At 41.6% G+C, this 19,458-nt stretch overlaps 1 protein-coding gene across 5 annotated transcripts in view; it reads right to left on the bottom strand.

Annotated features, from left to right (window-relative positions):
* Positions 1-19,067, bottom strand: part of SPIN1 (spindlin 1) — a 66,258-nt gene extending 47,191 nt beyond the window's left edge. The window contains exon 1 of one of the 5 annotated variants that reach the window (XM_074533454.1): positions 18,918-19,067. The gene's annotated coding sequence lies outside the window, so the exon portion shown is untranslated. The other 4 variants (XM_074533453.1, XM_074533457.1, XM_074533458.1 and 1 more) reach the window with 4 other exon arrangements.
* Between the last annotated feature and the right edge of the window lie 391 nt (positions 19,068-19,458).

Here is a 19,458-nt window from a genome sequence, read left to right as displayed (position 1 = left end):
GCAGACTCACACAGGCCTAAAGCCTTTTATGCTTTTTGTACTGCCATATTGTTGAGGAAACTGGGGGTACATGGGAGGTTGGGATGGGACACAGCCAGGACAGATGATCCAAACTGACCAAAAGGATGTTCTGTACCCTACGACATCATGCTCAGGATGTAAAGGTGGGGGGAAGAAGAAAGGGTTGGGGGACATTGGAGTGATGTCATTTGTCTTCCCAAGTAACCATTATGTGCGACGTGACCCTGCTCTCCTGGGGAATGCTGAACACCTACCTGGCCATCAGAAACAGTAATTAAATCCTTGTTTTGCTTTGCTTGTTTGGATGGCTTTTGCTTTCCCTATAAAACTGCCTTTCTCTCAACCCATGAGTTTTCTGGCTTTTACCCTTCCAATTCTCTCCCTGACCCTGCTGGTGTGGGAGTGAGCAAGTGGCTGCATGGAGCTTAGTTGTATTTATTTGGTTGCCAGCTGTATTTAACCATAACACAAGCCTTAACACTTAGTTCTACTAACGTGCGGGTAGTTCAGTGACCCAATATAGGAAAATAATCCTGGCCCTCAAACCAAGTTAAATTTATCACACCATAATGAATTTATCACTTCATAATCCAATTCTCTTCAACATCTTCACTGATGGTTGAAGAAAAACATTATACTGGATTTTCTGGGTAACAATAGAGGATCATTTTCACGTCAACACCAGCCAATAACCAAGGACAAAGTCATGACTGACAAATGTGGTGGCCTTCTACAGTTTTGGTGCTTGAAGGAAGAGTGACTAGCATCATCTACCTGGACTTGTGTGAAGTATTAGACACTGTCCTGCACAACACCCTTGTCTCTAATCTCAAAAGACATGATTTGATAGATTAGACAACTTAATGAGTAGAAAATTTGCTGGAGGGCTGCACTCAAAAAGGTTGTGGTCAACAGTTCCATATCCAAGAGGAGAGCAGTGACGAGTGGTGTCCTTAGGGGTCAGTACTGGGATCTGAATTGCTCATCATCTTTGTCAGCAACACAGCCAGTGGGATCAAATGTACCCTCATCAAATTTGCTGAAGACTCCAAGCTGTATAGGGCAGTCCACACGCTGGAGGGAAGTGTTCCATCCAGAGGGACATGGACAGGCTTAAGAGATGGGTCTTTGGGAAACTCAAAGCTCAAGAGGGCCAAGTGCAAGGTGCTGTACTTGGCCTGAAGCAATCCCAAGCACGAATACAGACACTGGGCAGACAATCAGTTGAAGAGCAGGCACAGAGAGAAGGACTTGGGGGTGTTGGTAGATAAGAGGCAGATCAATATGACTCAGTAATGTGTGTTTGCAGTCAAGAGAACCAATCACATCCTGGGCTGCATCAAAAGTAGCATGACCAGCAAGTCTGGGAAAGTGGTATTACCTGTCTAGTCCACTCTCACAAGTGGACTAGAGAGCTAATACCACCTGCATGGTATGCACCTGGAATACTGCATCAAGATCTGTCCCCCAGCAGAGACAAAAACACAGACATGACCTGTTGGAAGAAAGTCCCAAGGAGGGCCACTGAGCTGCAATGTCAGGCTGAGAGACTTGGGGTTGTCCCGCCTGGGAAAAGAAGGCTTTGGGGAAACCTTACAGCAGCTTTTCAGTAGCTGAAGAGGACCTACAAGAAGGCTGGAGAAAGACTTTTTATCGAGACAAGACATGAGGGAGTGGCTTCAAAGAGAGAATAGGTTTAGATTAGGTATCAGGAAGAAATTTACTGCGCAGGTGGTGAGGCACAAGAACAGGCTGCTCAGAAAAGTTGTGGATGCTCTATCTTTGGAAGCGCTCAAGGCCAGGCTGTATGATGCTTTGAGCATCCTGATCTAGTGAAAGATGTCTCTGCCCACGGCAGGGGGGCTGGAACGAGATGATCTTCAGGTCCCTTCAAATTCTGTGATTTTTAAGATCCCTATAGCCTTATACCATAAAAAAACCTGCTATGCAAAAAAAAAAAAAACCCTCTCAACTAACTAAACTGAACCCTCAGCCCAGTTTTCTTCAACATCTTCTTTAAAGACTTGGATGCATGACTCAGATGGATACTAAATAAGTTTGACAGGGGCACTAGATTAGGAGATGTTGATGAGGACTGAGAGACATCTTGACAACTAGAGAGGCGGGTGATCACCAAACTATTAAGTTTAACAAGGGCAAGTACTGACTTCTCCACCTGAGACAACCCTGGATATATGTACAGACTAAGGAACAAGAGGCTGGAGAGCAGCACTGTGGAAAGGGACCTGGGGCCACTAGTCAAAAGAACTTGAATATAAGTCAGCAGTGCCCTGGCAGCCAGGAGGTGCCAGGGGTGCATCAGGCACAGCACTGCCAACAGAGGAAGGGGATTGCCCCACTCCGCTTGTACTGCACTGGTTCAGCCTCACCTTGAGTGCTGTGTGTAGTTTTGGGAGCCACAATATTAAAAAAAGACATTAAACTATAAGAGAGCATCCAAAAGAGAACTACAAGGATGGTGAAGGGTCTGGAGGGGAAGCTTTATGATTGGTCTTTTCAGCCTGGAGGAGACTGAGGGGAGACTCATAGACTTCATTGCAGTCTACAACTTCTGCATGAGGGGAAGAGGAGTGGAAGGTACCAACCTTTTCCCTCTCATGACCAGAGGCAGACCTTGAGCAAATGGCAAGAAGCTCAGCCAGGGAGGCTTAGGATGGATGTCAGGAAAAGGTTTTTCGCTCAGAGGGTGACTGGGCACTGGAACAGACTCCCCAGGGAAGGAGTCACAGCACCAAATCTGTCTAGTTCAAGAAGCATTCAGACAACTCTCTCAGGCAGGCACAGGGTGTGATTCTTAGGAATGGTCTTGCAGAGGCCAGAAGTTGGATGCGATGATCCTGATGGATCCCTTCCAGGTCAGCATATTCTAGAATTTTGTGATTTAGTTTTTATCAGCATTTTCTTTTAGTAGCTTTTAAAAAACATGTTACCAACTTAAATAAAACTAAAACAACAGTTTTCTTAAATTACGCCTACCTTATTAATCTATAGCTTTTCCAACTACTCTTGTATTACTCTGTACAGTGAAAGCTTCAAAGGGCTTTTCCTCTTGCCTGTAAAACGTATAATAAAATACAATCTTAGAGAACTAGACCTTAAAAGTCCTCAATATTATCATCTCTTCTGTTGTTTAATTGAGGGTAGGGTAAATTTAATATAGCTAAAGCAAATTTTTCAAGTCTTGTATTTTCTATTTACCATTTAGCAAGACTTTCTATTCTTATTTTTAAAATACACTGCCTAAAATTATTCTCTGTATGCATGCTTTCATTTTATCTTTCAAATTATTAATGGAACTTTAATGAAAACTAACTCAAGGACACACTAAACATGGTTTATCAGGACTCAGGAGATCGTGCAACAAGTCATTACTTATAAACACCTTTTACAGCTCAAGAAACTTACCTTCATAACAAAAACTACCTCTGAGCACACACCTATAATTTATTACTTACATTTATAGCTCCCATAAGTGTAGGTTACACTAAGACAAGCTTTCATCTGAAGAAGTTTAGCTGACTGATGAAAACAGTATCTTTTCTGACACAACTCTCTCACAATACTTCACTGTATTTGAGAAAAAAAACTTCTGAGATATAAGGTTTTGTCTTCAGTTACAGGTGCTTATGGAGCAAAAATAAAGTTGTTTATTTTAAATGCAATGAATAAATGATGAAGTAAGAACAAATTTCCAGACAGACATTCTGGTATACACATGCATCTATAAACTCATCACATTTTACAAGTATACCTTAACACCTGCATCATCCACACAGAAAAATTAACGTAATGACCTTCAACAACAACGATTCTCCGTTTTGCCTTCACAAATCTTAATGGCAGTGATAGAGTGGACACCTCTGAACCCTCAGGCTTTCAGCAGTAAAAAGTGCCGTTACTTCTAATAAGCAAAACAATCCAAGATGGGGATCAATTAATTACAGTTTTTTATATCTGTTTCCTAAAATGCACTAAAAGATCACCAGTTATACAGAGCTTACATGAGCATCACACAAACTGAGAAATCCCCTTCAAATAATTATAGACTAATTTTCATCATTCCAACCCATTAGTGGCAGATACTTCTGCTGGGAAGATCATCTTTTGGTAGAAAATTCTGTAAATAATCAGACATACTATGCTTCAGTAAGTGACTATTTAATTGTCCACAGCTGCACAACCTTTCAACTTGCACCCTAATTTAACTATCAGGAATAGAGTCACTAGAGTGAAGGTAACATAAAAACCACATTTATACTTAGTTTCACGTGGAGCATAAGCAGAAAGTTTTTAATAGTTCTCTGAACTCAGGAACTTGCTTAGCATCCCTAACACCAGCATGGACATGATACACTGAGCGATTTTTTCAACTGCACTAAAAATGCAGATGTCCATAGTCATGTTATTGTTCCCCTCTCCTACCAAATAAATGAACCAAAGACCAGCTGGTCTTTCTACCTCTGGAATTTTAAAAATGCACAAAGAAGGGCAAATGGAATGACGTCACTTTCAACACAAGAAAGGTGTACTTTAATCATGCTTTATCTATTTTTCATTCTATTTTTTCCATTAAAAAGGCACTAGAGAAACTAATGAAACATCCAGCCTCCTATTGTTGTGTAGGAATTAATCCACCTCAGTCCAGAGGTTTTAAAAGTTCTCAGTCTTCCCATAAAGAACAGACAGTTGCACCTGCAAGAGATTACCATCTCAGCTGGCACAGCTCAATAGTTCAATAGATCAAGGCTTCTTCCATTGTCTGGGCCTTTGCATCAATTGGAAAGAGTTTGGGAACCTGCGATCAAAACTTACTTAATTTTGTTTATATGTTGCTCTATATGGTCTAAATTCTTCAGAAAAAGTGGCAAAAAACCTCTATTAAATGCCATTCCTAAAGGCATCATACATCAGTGGTTATTAGGTTTGCATCCAAAAAACACTGATTTTTAAAAGCCAAGTCAAGTCATATGGGTTGATTACAAGTAAGAAGCAGTGACAACATTACATAGCCACTAAGGCAGACATCAGCTGCTGACTGCAATTAAAAACAGGCATAGGATTTTGCCTGAAAAGGAAACACTAGTTATCAACACGCACTAGGGGAAAAAAAACCCAAAAACAACCCACTGACAAAAAAAGTGATAAATTACGGAAAAATGAGATTAATGAGGCAAAAGAAAGTAGAAAATAACATATGCATGCCATATCCAGAATGCTAAAACAAAATAAAAAAAGCTCAATTAACTCCAGTTTTTAAGTTTAAGCTCGCACTAAATATGTTTTTGAGATTCACAAAAACTTTCAGGGTAAAGGAAAACTGCAGGACGACAACTTTAAGCATTCATAAATAAATAACCCAGAAAACAAAGGAAAGTTCTCCAGAAAATAATTTCAGAAAACCTTGTAGGCTTAGTCTGGCTTTTTACAAGGTATTAACAGTGAAACTGTGCAAAAGCAGAGCATTTTACTAAAATTAAACTGTAATTAAATTGTAATTGTAAATTGTAATAGTTCCTTATTTGATCTGCTCCCCACACAGACAATATTACAATCAGATTAAATATTTGGCTAAGGACTCATTGACATTTTGACGCATGTTTGCCCTTTGAAGCACTCCTTGCTTGTCTCTTGGTTCAAAAAATAAATCCCAAAAATTAAACACAAAATTGCAAAAGAAAATTTCATATATCTGGTATTAAAACCCATATTTTGGCTGTTCTACTGACTAGAAATGAAGCTAATGAAGGGATAAAAGAACTGATTCATGCCAAATAAGCTTACAAGAACTTCCTTAAAAAAAAAAAAAAACCCAACAAATGAAATACGCTTGTCAACATAAACCTTCAAGTTCTACACTAAATCATGCAGTGGTTTTAAAATAAATTTCTGGTCCATTTTCTAATGGCTAAGAACAAATGTATCTGTTTTCCTATACGTACAGATGGTAGAGCAAAACTAATAAAAAAAAAATTCCATTACTGCAACATTATGCAGACCTTAGTAAAAGAACAATGAAGATACACATAGCACATTTTAGAGGACTTTTCTTATAGCTCTATAGCTCTTGTCCACTCTTCTCTCAAGCAGCATGAAAAAGCACAACCTCTTTTATTAATGAATTATTTGCCTATGCTAACAGAACACAGGGTTTAATTTCAGTACTATTCTGTCCTTCTACTATGGAATCATCATCAACTATCAAAGTTTAGCCAAACAGCTTTAAAAACAGTGACAAAGTTTACAATCTATTTATTAATACAAAGGTATTATTTCTTTTTACTATACTGCTACAATTCTTCCTATGGCTGCACCATATACCAAGACACTGAAGTAAAACTTCTTTTAAACCACACTCTTACAGGCAGTGCAAAAATACTTGCTGATTTAACCTTGTGTATGTTCTAACCTACAGCGTGATCATTTCATACTTACATGGTCCTCCATGCTTAATCTTACAAAATAAGGCTTTTTAAAAAAATATAAAGAAGAGACCTATCTAGTACTTATTCAAAGCTATGATAACCTCCCTTACATCACTCTATCCAAAGGTAAATCTTAACCCACTCCTAATTGTCCAGTCTACTGCAAATACCTTTGCATTTAACCACAGGGCAAGAACTTGCACCGCTGACACAACAAGAAGCTGTCACAGGCTTGTGTAACCATCCTAAGCAGCACACTTTTGCATCATGGTAAATGCGAACTGGGTAAGTTTTTCATGATGATACAGGGCTGGAACACATCACTACAAGAGCAGGTTGAGAGGTGGGGTTGCTCAGCCTGGAAAGAGAAGGCTTTGGGGTAACTTTATGGCAGCCTTTCAGCTGCTACAGGAAGGCTGGAAAAAGACACTATCAAGGCAAGGAGCAACAGGACATGAGGGAGAGGCTTCAAAGTAAGAGAGAATGGGTTTAGATCAGGTATCAGGAGGAAATTCTTTACTGTGCAGATGGTGGGGCAATGGAGCAGGCTGCTCAGAAAAGCTGTGGATGCCTCTTGTCTGGAAGTGTAAAGTCTGCCTCAATAAGCCCTTGTGCATCCTGGTCTAGTGGAAGGTGTACCTGTCTATGGCAGAGGAGTTGGAACTACGTGATCTTTAAGATCCATTCCAAACCAAACCACTCTGTGGTTCCAGAATTTTCTTTCCTGGTAGACAACTGTCCTCCCCTCCCTCCAATAAAAAAACCCCAAAAACTCATGCACAAAAATAACAGTTGCCCAGGATATGAAGCAGCACTGCACAATCACTGTGCTTGCTACCACTCTATGGTGAATGCAAGTGAACTTCCAGTTGAGAAGTGACACAAATAATTTATTACAGCTCTAAGCAAGTGTACTGAATTTGGTTTGGAAACATTTACAAGTCTCTGGAAACCATGGAGGAAAAACATCTATTTATGAAAGTAAGGCACTTCACTGTTCTCTGCTCGTGTCTCTTCAAGGAGTATACCTCAGTTAGCCTTTGTCAGAAGACTAGGTTTAATTTCTATTGTGCTAGACAGAGGAGGATTGCTCCAAAGCCAAAAGGATCACTCCAACATTCTGGATGAGCAAGCCTAGGGCAAACATACCAACCCTTCTGTTAAAAAGTAATGGAGTGGTAAGTTACTGCACTTATAAGTCTTTTAGGTTTAGTAATCACGGCAAATCAAACTCCTGTGTTGATAACTCTTGGGAAGGCTGGCTGATCTTTCTAAGCATAATTTTAAGTACATCACAACCACTTCCCCATAATGCAGGCCACCAGGACAGTTATATACACCTGCAAACATGGAGGAAATACAAGCAGCATAGTTTTCAGGGGCAGGGGGATGATCTCCGTTAGATGGAGCCCTTTTAGTCTGTGCATTGTAAGTACCAAATCATTGATTGATGTGTTTGACTATCCTGAGAAGATGCCACTGCAAAACTAAATTAAACCTAGGCATAATAAAAGAAAAATCCTAAAACAAATGTAAGAATTTGTGATACAAATACTTGTAAAAAAATTCTTGTGCAACACAACCAGATATCAACTTCTAATGCAAACAAAGTGCATAAACATTCAAGATTCTTATAAGGATATTATTCACGGCATTGGCTGGAATGTCAAAATTTAATTGTTAAGAACCCCAACCTAAGTAACCAGTGAGAATATTGACATATAAGTAGTAATTCCACACTTAAATAACAAAAAGAGCAGGATTGCAAAATACTGAAAAGGGATAAGGTTAGAAAACAGTTACCTACATTAGAGCTTTCTATACAACCAAAACTATGACAAGATTAGCCACAACATCATTTATTCAAAGATTTCAGAAACATGCATGCAAACTTCTCCCATACCAACATCACAGTAGCTACAAACATAACAGACAGTTTTTAATAAATCAGATATAAACTTGGATTTCCACTGGACACAAACACTGATTGCCCCTATTCTAATAAAAATGTAGCTCTGTTTCTTAAATCAGCCAACAGCAGGAAGAGGAATTAGAGTGAAAGTATTGATAAACTTTGGCCTCTTCTAGTCAGAGGAAGATGGACACATTTTTTTACAAATTACTGCAATGAAGGAGCAGACAATACCATTTTTGCAAACTGAAACACGATCACACTGAATACTAAATGCATATTCCAAGCACAGGAAAATTTCTCATTATATACCTCATTTTAAAAAAAATCTTACATAGTTAGACAATTCAAATCAATAGCATTTTTCACCCTACCTCTGCAATGACAATGGAAAAAAAAATAAAAAAGAACAAAACTGAAAAAAGGATTCAGAGAAAATTATCTCTTGGCTTTAATCTACCGTTTGAAAAAACTGAGCAGCCAGTCTTAAACCAAATTTTTCTTACCTATTTTCTTCCTATTCAGCCATTTTAGCTTATATTAAATCAGTTCTCAAATGCATCCATGTAACAGTCTACAATGGGCTTATAAACCACTTAAGTGAAAACACTTGCTGTTACACATGGCAGTTTCTTGCCATGGCTACTAATGAAAAATGAGATGTTAGTTTTTCCAGATCAACTGAAGAATATTCACTCACCGTCTAAAAATCTCGGCCTAAAGAGATTATCACATTTAAATGGTGAATAGCTGCCATAGATGTCAAAGTTGCAATCTGCATAACAGCAAGTCACTGAAAACAAAATTCAGCATTCTATTATATAAGCTCCAATTGCAGCTAACTACACTGGTTTCTGTAAGTCTGGAGGGTCAGTGAAAGAACAAAAACTTACTCTAAAAGAAGATAAATTAGCTGTAGAAAATTTATGTCAGATATTTGCAATATTAATTTAAATACTTCAGTCAGAACTGGATTCATCATCAAAGACAATGGTACTTATTAAATCACCGATGATACATTCTTCTCTAAGATGAGAACCATCAGCAGCATTGTGATGTACCATGGTATCTTCTTTGCTTGAGCACTGTTCTTTCACATTTTTGGTGAAAAAACACAACACATCCTGCATAAGTGTGTATGTGTGTGTGAGTGTTGGTAAGGGGCAAGGCAACAGAAAGGCAAGTTCAGCTGTGAAACCAGTGACTCTCCCTAAAAGCTGCAGGGACATTGGAACACACCAACCCTCATACCACTAGTATTTCTTAAAAAGCACAGAAGAAAAATGCACAAAATATTACTTCTGATTTTATGGTACTACAAAATATTACTTTTGATGATGGAATTTACATACTCAGGAAACAAATTAGGAGATGTGAAGTATTTCAGCAGATGACAAACTATTTCAAGCTACTCTGGGAAGTTATTTACTGGACTGTGAAAAAATGAACTTTAAGACAACCTCTGCATGCATTTGAGTATAGCTGAAAACACTATGCTGTCCTCATTCTCTAATATACCTCACAGAAAGGTATTAAAATCATGGCAAGAAGGAAGTCAAAGCTTCCAGAATGACAATTGTGGAGAGCCTGGTTCAAGTATGCCTTAAAGAAATATAGATGAAAGTTTTGAGAACTCTTCATATCATGATGGGAACACTGATCTTGGTTTCAGTAAACTAACTTCAGGTATTGTAAACAAAAGGAGGAGCTGAAGTTTTCTCTACAGCCTGTCAGGAGCTCAGATTTTGCAATATGCATGAACTTAATTGACACGGTTATAAAAAGTGATGGATTGATGAATAAACCGGAGTCAGATGCGAAAAATCAACAATGATGGTCGCTCCCTCACTTCCACAACAATCACCTTGGAATTACTTGTTTACCGTACTGTGTCTGACCCACAGTAAACCTGCCTTCCTTTCTTCAAGTTTGATGGTTAAGTTGTAATCAAAACAACTGCTGCTCTGAAACTACCATACTGTACACAAATAGAAATTAAATGAGAAAGTAAATTAATTATTATAGAACTTGGAGGTAGAACTTCTAGCAACAGCAACAGATAAACGAAGTCTATTTTTTTGCTTTATTATCTCATTTTCTCTTTGAAAAGTTTTATATCTGATCTGAACTAGATTAACCAATAAACACTTAAGTGTATTTCCTGATATTCTGCATTAACCTAGGTATTGGTAATAACAACAATCCTCCCAAAAAACACACACATCCATCTTCCCTTTTGAAAATGCACATGCTTATTTGTAGGGAGGACTAAATAGTCCTGTGGTCCTTGAAACAAAGTTGAGTCTACTCAATTGGGCAGCAGAGAATGGGAAATATAGAAACTGAAGAGAAAAACTGAGGCATCTTCCAGCAAACAGGATCTCAGGACGCAGGATATTCTTCCCCATGAAATCAGGTGAGGTTCTCTAGGAGTCTGTCCTGGAGGTAATCAAAGCACACACTACAACAACCACACCTCTGCCCTTTTAGTTCATGCCAGTGCATATTGCACCACCATCACCCAAACACAAACTCTCCTAGAAATGTGATTAGAGGCTTAAGTACAATCAAAACCTGGGATGCTTATTCACACCATCACTCTTCCTTCTTCAATTAAATTATACCTAAGAGCAAAACAAAAAGCCTGTGTCAAACAAATCCATGCAAATTCAGTTCTTTATGCTTCTAGTCTAAAACTGTCTGTAATGTAATGTCTATTTCATTTCTGGTTAGCCAAGGTTACAGCACTGGAAAAAGTACTTTTCATCTACTGTTAATACAGCCACATCTCCCTACTGCCATGAAGTAACATTAACCTGTTTGATCTCTTTCCATACAAGCCACAGGTACAGACACTGTAAATACAGTGCAGGGCTTTAAGATTCTTCCTTTTGTTTCTTTCTCTCGGGGAATTTTCTCCCGTATGTGTTGCTAGGAGACAGTAACGACTGGGTACTTAGGAGGGACAAGCGAAGTGGCCACAGCTCAAGGGAGGGGTCCAGCTGGCTACTCTCCCTGGGTTTCTCTGGGAAAGGCAGAGATGCCACGAGAACTGTGCTGCAAAGAGAAGGGGCTGGGGCAGCTCCTAGCTCTCTTGCACTTGGCTTTGGAGGAGGATGGTTGGAGCTGCAGCTTGGGGGAGGGAATTCGCTGCCGCCGCTGGGGCCCAGCCCAGTTCTGCTTCTCTGCTGGTGAGAGCAGACACTGAACTAGGACCCTATTACCAACCAAACTCACTAAAAGAGGGACTTTTCACCATCTGCTGAGGTGCCTCAGGAGAAAACTCCGGGATCCCAACTGCTTTCCCTTCCCAAGGAGCCTTTTCCCTGCCCTGCTCAGAGCCAGGCCGCCACTTCCCGCCCCCGCCATTTTGTTTTTTTCCTGCCACGGTTCTGAGTTTTTGCTACATTGTAGCGCTGCACCCCCGAACACCCAGAATGCCCCGTGGTTCCAGCTGCAGCTGCGAAGTTTCTGATAAATCTCATCCACCACTCCGGGACTTTGTTGATCCCTACCGTCCCAGCTTACTGCTCCGATACCCCCGCAATAGCTCCTTCGGATATCCAGAGGGAGGATGGCTGCCCCTGGGGGTTCCTAAAGGAAGCCCTTTTTTCCCCTCCCTTCCTGCCCGCCACTGTCAGGGCGGGGAGACGCAGCCGGACCCACGCACAGCGCCCCCTGCAGGCGCGGGGGAAGCACTGCCCTCACCCGGCCCGCCGGGAGCCAGCAGCGCCCCTGCCGGCCGCCACCGGAACTGCACCGATGGGGAAGAGTGGGAGGAGACTTCCACGGGATTTCTGCTCTGCTTTGGGGTCGCTGCCACCGCTGTTGGCTTGCCTTGCTATACACACTGGCAAAGAGCTGCTATTCTGTTTCTCGTATCCTCGCCTGAAAGGCCCTTAATTTCAAAATCATAATAATTCAGAAAGAAGAGCATAATATTTTGCATTCCAGGGGACACTCTTGCCTTCCTTAGCAGACAGTGCCTTTCAAACCAAGACACACAGGTATGTGAAGGATACTGAAGGCAGGAGTGAAACTTCCCCTGACTTGAGCAGATAGGAAAGTCCGCTTTCCCTCTGGTCTTCTGTCTGGCACCTAACAGTATGTATGCTTTACTGACAAAAAGAAGTGCATAAGACAGAGATGTAATTCACCTGAGATGTACTCCTGCAGTCTAGGAAATGAAGATTTCTGTGCTTATTTACTCCTCCCTTCAGCAGTAGGGAGCGATGACCCAGAGGCCAGCTGCTCTGCCTATCATCAAACTACCGTAAGAATATGCAACAATCTGTGGTTTTCAAGTATATTTAACACCTGCATATCCCTTAACCCTAAAAGCACTCAAGAACAGATTTCTGTGAAGTCACATGAGAGTCAGAATATATTGTTAAGCTGCTTTTGAAGGCATACTTGTCAGAGTACAAATTTTGGCCTATCACATCTCACAATATCTCAGCACCACAATATCTCATTTTTAGTTCCACTGACACCTAAGCAATTAATGAGTTTGTAGGCCATCTTTCACCAACAAGACAAAGAACTTCTGAAGGGGATTTCTGAAGAAAAAAGTAATTGCATCCATTCAACAAAGCTCTCTGCAACTGGAATGCTTTGAGAAAAAAGAAGTACATTGATCTCTAACTTGTTTGCCTCCTTTCTAGCTTCACTGTGATGTTTAGCTCATCGTCTAGACCATACATGTTTATTAAACATGATGGCCAAGCAATTGTCTAGAATCAGTCAACTCTTTTCCAAGTATAATTTTATGAATTACACAAACTCCAAATTTGAAGCATTATTTTTACTAATTTTTATAATTCCTAGAAAATTGGAGAAAGACAGTCTAATCTGCAGACACTTTTAAGTGCACAATTAAAATCAGAACTAAGTTACAAATATACAGCAGAATACACGTAATACTTCCCAGTCCATGGCAGGTACTTAACCTTTGCTTACTAAAAGAACCAGAAGCAGAGCTCCAGACTTCAGCAAACATCATGTTTGTCAAGGTATACAGACAAGTTATTCAACAAAACTTTATGGAATTTTCGCTGGAGAACTAACCTAGAACATGTTTTTTCTTGTGCTACTCAGCTCAAAAAAACCCATTAAATCTAGAAAGGTGAAAATTTCTCTATTCAAAAATTTCAACTAAAATCACAAGATAATATACTGGTCTTGAGCTGCCTTGATTCAATGTAACTACCAATGACTTCCATTTAGGAAACAACCACTAAATTAGTAAAACTGACAGTTCTGAAACACATAATTACTTGATTGTAATAAATCAAATAGACCAAAAGTTTGACATCTAATGACTCTCTCTGTCCTTATACAGCTAGGGTAAGAAATCATAACCTCGCAAAGCTCCCTTTTACATTTAAACTGGTTTAAAAGAAGTTCATGGGAAAAGAAGTTGGGCAGTTGGGTTTTGCCTGTTCTGTTGTTGTTTATGGGTTTTTTTGAAGTCTGTGTTGGTGACACTTTATAGACCTCAGCAGGATGGCACAGACCAGCTAGAATAGCTTACCATACTACAAAGTAGTAACTAATTGATACAGCTCCATGTTGTTCAAAATGCCATATGGAACAGTCTTGAGTTCAGCACCCCTTCTGTGAAAGTCAAGTATTTACTATATCACTGGAATCCACAGAACTGCTTTTGAAATAAGCACCTACTCTCACCAGTATCTGTAGGTGCAAAACTTGAATAGTGTACTGGAATATTCCACAGTAACATTAGGAAATCAACCAAAAAACCACCAACCAACTAAAAAAACTCCAAATTTACCCAATCAAAGAGCTAATCAAGTTTTAGACATTTTAAAGTCTTATCAAAAAGAGTATAAATTCATCAAAATATTTCAAGAACCTCTCAACCAAGGTGCAATAACTGCAGAAATTAAAATACAATAAGGTAACAGTTACAGCTAGTAGATACCACAGGTAATCATTACTATTTCTATATATTTCATTTTGTGGAATCATTACAATAGTGAAGTTTCCAAGTCAATCGTTCAAGACCTCATTTAACATAGATTTACAGCAGTTTCATGACATACGTTACAGAAAATAAATAAGAAAAAATATAACCTGGATTTGTAGAACTGTCCCCCACAAACTGAAAGCCATTCACCTCCTGAATTCTGTATATCTTTAGCAAATTCACATTTTACTATATAACACCAAGTTAACTTCAGCCACCACATGGTGAAAGCAGTTAGCTCAAATTATTTCACCATTGTTTCAAATGGGTCTGTGAGGAGGCCCTTTTGTCTCTAGAATCAACTGTTCATAGCTAAATACAAACCAGTTAAATGTACTGTTTTAAGGGTCTCAATATGTATTCACATCAGATGGAAGCAAGTCTACACATTCATAAAGCAAAGTCAGCTTCCATTCTTTTAAGGCAGGTGGCACAATAACAGCCAGATAGCATCTGGACAAGTGGGACACATCTTGATATACAGGAGATACTCATTATGAAAACCAGAGTCAAGAAAGATCAGCATTCAGCCTTCCATCATAAAATCATTAACCTCTAAAGAGCAGTAAGAGAAGGAACACAAGACAAACAACAAACAAAAAATTCTCTCACACCTGTCATGAAAACAAGCTATCTAACCACACAACAGGAAAAAACTTTCCGTAAGAGCATTCTCTTTCGGTTCAGCTTCAATGCACAGCTTTCGAAGACGGTATTCTAAACCAGTTTGTTGAATTGGTTTTAGTCACCGATGAAAACATATTGCCATGCCACACCATCAAGAAATCAAACTTTCTCTTACCAGGTCAAAAAAAAAAAAAAAAAAGAAAGGATACAAGAAAAACAAAATGGAATGAAGAGAAGTATGCAGCAAAAGGCTTCATACTTTGGAAAGGGGAAAAAAAAGGTTAAAAAATTGTGTTTAGCTTCAGTAAATAGAATCCTTCTAAAAATATTTAATTTGTCAAATAGCAAGCAAATCATGCATTACATTAACACACAGCTCTTGCATCAGCTATTGGTTTACAGATCTGAACATGTCAAAGAGTGCAGTCTGGCAACAGATAGCAAGGAAAGGTACTGGGTAAGAAGAGGGTGAAAGAATACTTGGACTAAGAAAATATAAAGTACTGAATAAGAATGTACTAAATGTTTATTACCTTTAGGACGGTATGGTACTTGGCAATTTCATAAATATTTAGAACTACAGCATGTCACGATTTACTTGATTAAAGACCTACTGAAAAGCATGCCTACTTTGAAAAAACAGTCAATTTTTAACTTCTCCCAGCAAGCTGATCCCTGAGACTGCATTTACTGCAGTCTTCCTTTTCCTCAGTCTCATTTGCCAAACGCTTTCTGAAAAGAAGGCTTTACTAGTCTCAGGTTTTTAATTTGGCTGAATACAGCCTAGCATAACTCACAGAGGCAAAAACACTGGAGGGTCTTCACTAAGTTAAGATGCAGAGATTTGGCAGGTTCTTCAACTACATCTGCTCCTTTTGGGCTCTGATCCCCACAATACTGATTTTTGACTAAATCAACACAACCAAGACAGGAAGAAAAACCTTCTGAGTGTCACAGAAAATAATACAATGCAAGGTGAAGTAAAGATGCTACAAAAAGAGGCAAGAAACTTCACAAAGATGATGAAATACAGACAAATGCTACAGAAAAAAAAAATTTAGCTCTAGCAACAAAATTGCAATGTAACAGAGTTAAACTCTATTGCGGATGGCTTATTTTTATTCTGTTTTGCTCTTCAGCCTAAGAATTGGCTCAAGCATTTGAAGGCCTGTTTGGAGGGAGGAGCTGCATACTTAAATGCATTTCACATTTTTAGTAGGTGAGCATAATTTCAAAATGCAGTAGTTATCACAATAAATAACAAATTAACTACAACTGGTAAACTATTCTAGTTTAGGCAATATTGCCTTCAGACTGAAAAATGTAAAAAAAAAAGTAACTGCCTGTTGCAGGAATCTACTGATGTATCAGGCTATATAGACTTTTGCTCTGACTTTTCCATCTAGAATTAAAACAGTTGCCTCAGAAGCCATGACGTAGATACACATTCCAAAATGATACTGTAATTTGGATTACTTCTTTTAAGTTTTATGTTGTTGTAAACTCCTTCTGTATATTATTTTCTCCATAATCAATGCTTGCTAATCACTGCTTATTAATGGGGATGGAAAAAGCAGCAGAAAGAAGTACTCATATGCAGTATTTAATTCACAATTTCTATCTCAGGAAAAGCGGCAAGATTGTGCCATTCCAATGCTTCTCCACTAGAAGCTTCTGAAGCAAAGCAGACAAAAGACGACATAGCTAGGACATTTGTTACTTAAGAGCAGTGCTCAGAAACCTATGGCTATCCATGGGTATAAATAAAGACTGTGTCTTTAAGTATGATCCTTGAAAAATTAAACACTTGGAATTACAGTAACATGACTAGAAAGCAAATATAAAGCATCATGCCATAACACCTTCACCATTCACCCTTAATTTACAAACTAGAAATAAAACTGTTTCATGGCAGATCACTTTAGATACGCTCGAACTACCTTCAAGTGTTTTGGTTTTACGTCACAAGCAGCAAAAAAATAAGCCATATTTATCAAAGCCAGAAGGGGGTGCTCTGAATAACTGAGGTGGAGGGTACTGAACTAAGCATTTGCCTTGCACTACTAAAGAGGTCAAAAGCATGCTGTCTTGTTTTCATTTGGGAGCTCACTTAACTTCACGTCCCCATGCCTTTTTTACAAAAAAACAAACAAATAAACAAGCAATAACAACAACAAAAAAACCCAAAATCAAAAAATCTGAAAGTACTCCTTTTAGGAAAAAGGAAATGCTTCGGTTTGTACTATTGTCATCACAAGGGCAAATTAATTTGTGACAGAAAGCTAGCAACACGAAGACCTGACAAGTGTAAATTCCGGTTTACGTGCTCCATGTTTCGCAAGCTGTTTAAGATACTAACAAGGAGATACAGGAAATGCGAAAAAGCCAAAACGCCGATTTTACGGGTATTAACTACACAATGCCTATTCTGACATAACTAGTTCAGATCTTTTTAATGTGATTGTCCAGAGCTGACCCCTTATATCAAATCGTCCTGAAACGAAAGAAAAGGCCCTAGTTCATTCTGCCAAGTGTAACACAGTATTCTCATCTCTGCCAGCACTTTGGTGCATCAGCCACCCCCCACCCAACACGAGAAAAAGATACGCACATTCCAATCAAGCCTCTCTCAGCAGGGCTCACCCAGTTCTCCCCCTCCTTCCCTCCCTTCCTCCCTCGCCCCAGGCCTTGCCAGGTTCCCAAATCACCCCTGATTTTAGGTTTCATTTTGTTGTAAACAGCAAAACGAAAGGAGAAAGCTTCCAAAGCGAGGATCCTTACCCTTGAAATCCCGCCATGCGCGCAAATAAGGAGGGTGAATTGTTTTTCCTCTCTTTTTTTTTTTTTTTTTTTTGATGGGCGATGAAGGGGGAGGGGGTAAGAAACAAAAGCCTACACGGAGGAGCGGCTAAGCAGCGGAGACTGAGGGAGAAGGCGGAGACCCTGGTGGAGGAGCAGGGCGAGCGTCAGCCATGTTGTGTGTGTGTGTGTGTGTTGGTCCAGTATTTACAAACCTGCAGCTGCAGCAGCGCTTGGAGCCTGGGAGAGAGAGGGGAACGCAGGGAGGGAGAGGGAAAGGAGGAGGGAGGAAAGGAGCGAGGGAGGAGGGGAAAGCGGCACAGCAGACAAAGGATCGCAGCAGCGCAGAGCGAGCGGGGCGCGCACACACCGCGCCGGCGCTGTCTCCCGCGGCCCCGGCTCCCCCGCCGCCCTCACGCCCCCCTCGTCCCGCTTTCCCGCCTCCACCTCCCCGGGGAAAGGCTTATCCGCCAGCAGCCCCTCGGCGGGCCCCAGCCCGCACACAATAGCTCCGCAGCGGGGAAAGGGGGAGGGCACCGCTCCCCTACGGGTGGATGCGGCGCGGGGCCGTGCCGGGGGAGGGCGGCAGAGCCCCGGAGCCCGGAAGGGCGGGGGGGGGGGTTGCCAAGCAGCCAGGGAGCTTGCGGCTAAATGGAGAACAGAGACGACACCTCCAGACCGGAGCCTCCGCGGCCCCGATGCCGCCCGCGGCTTCCGGGCGGAGAGGGCGGGGGACCCACGAAGTGAGAGGCCCGAGGGAGGCGAGGCGCGGCCGGCCTGGGAGCGGCGGTCCCCCCACAGCGACTCCCTCCGGCTCTACCCGGTACTGGGCCGGGCCAGGCCAAGGGCGGCGCGACGGGCTGCGCTCCCCCCGTCCCCTCCCTCGCCCCGGTCGCTCACCTGCTGGCGGGGCGGGCGCCCGGGGGTGCCAGGGCTGCCGCTCAGCCCCTCCCAGCCGGGCCGCTCAGCTTCTCTGCGGCGGCGGCGGCAGCAGCGGCGGCGGGCACGGCCGCTCCCCTCGTCTCGCTTGTCCCCCTCCGCCGCCGCTGCCTCCAGCTCGCCTCTGCCACATTTGGATCCCCCTCTCCCTACGCGATCTCCGCCGCCAGGATAGAGGCCTCCTCACCTTCCTGCCAAATAGTGAGCCGCCCGCATCGCGCCGTTCAAAACACAGGGCCGGGGCCCGCCCTCTTCCCCCGCGCTGGCCCCCCCTGGCGGCGCGCAGGCGCACTGCGCCGCCCCGACTGCGGCGGTCAGCCCCACCCGGGCCGCCATGGGCGGCAGCGCGGCCTGCGGGGCCAGGGTGGCGGGCGCCGTGCCCCAGGTCACCCTGCTGCCCTCAGTCGGCGCAGAGAGCCACCGAGCCGTCTCTGAATGTCCTGTGCTGGGAGGGACCCACAACGATCATCGAGTCCAGCTCTCAGCCCCGCAAGGGACACAAGTCGCACGATGTGCCTAAGAACATTGTCCAAACGCTTCTTGAATTCTGCCAGGGTTGGTGCTGAAGAAGGTCAAGAGTGTGGTGCAGCTGCCAAAAGGCAGACTGGCACTTAACCTGAGCAGGGGAAGTATTTGTAAATAATACAAGCAAACAACTGCATTTTATATGAAATTGTCTTCTCATTTCAAGAGAGGCAACTTTACTGGGAGAAAGAAGATGTAGTTCC

Source organism: Zonotrichia albicollis, chromosome Z (assembly GCF_047830755.1).
Source record: "Zonotrichia albicollis isolate bZonAlb1 chromosome Z, bZonAlb1.hap1, whole genome shotgun sequence".
In the NCBI taxonomy this organism is placed as follows: Eukaryota; Metazoa; Chordata; class Aves; order Passeriformes; family Passerellidae; genus Zonotrichia; species Zonotrichia albicollis.
This window is presented reverse-complemented; position numbering and strand designations above follow the sequence as displayed.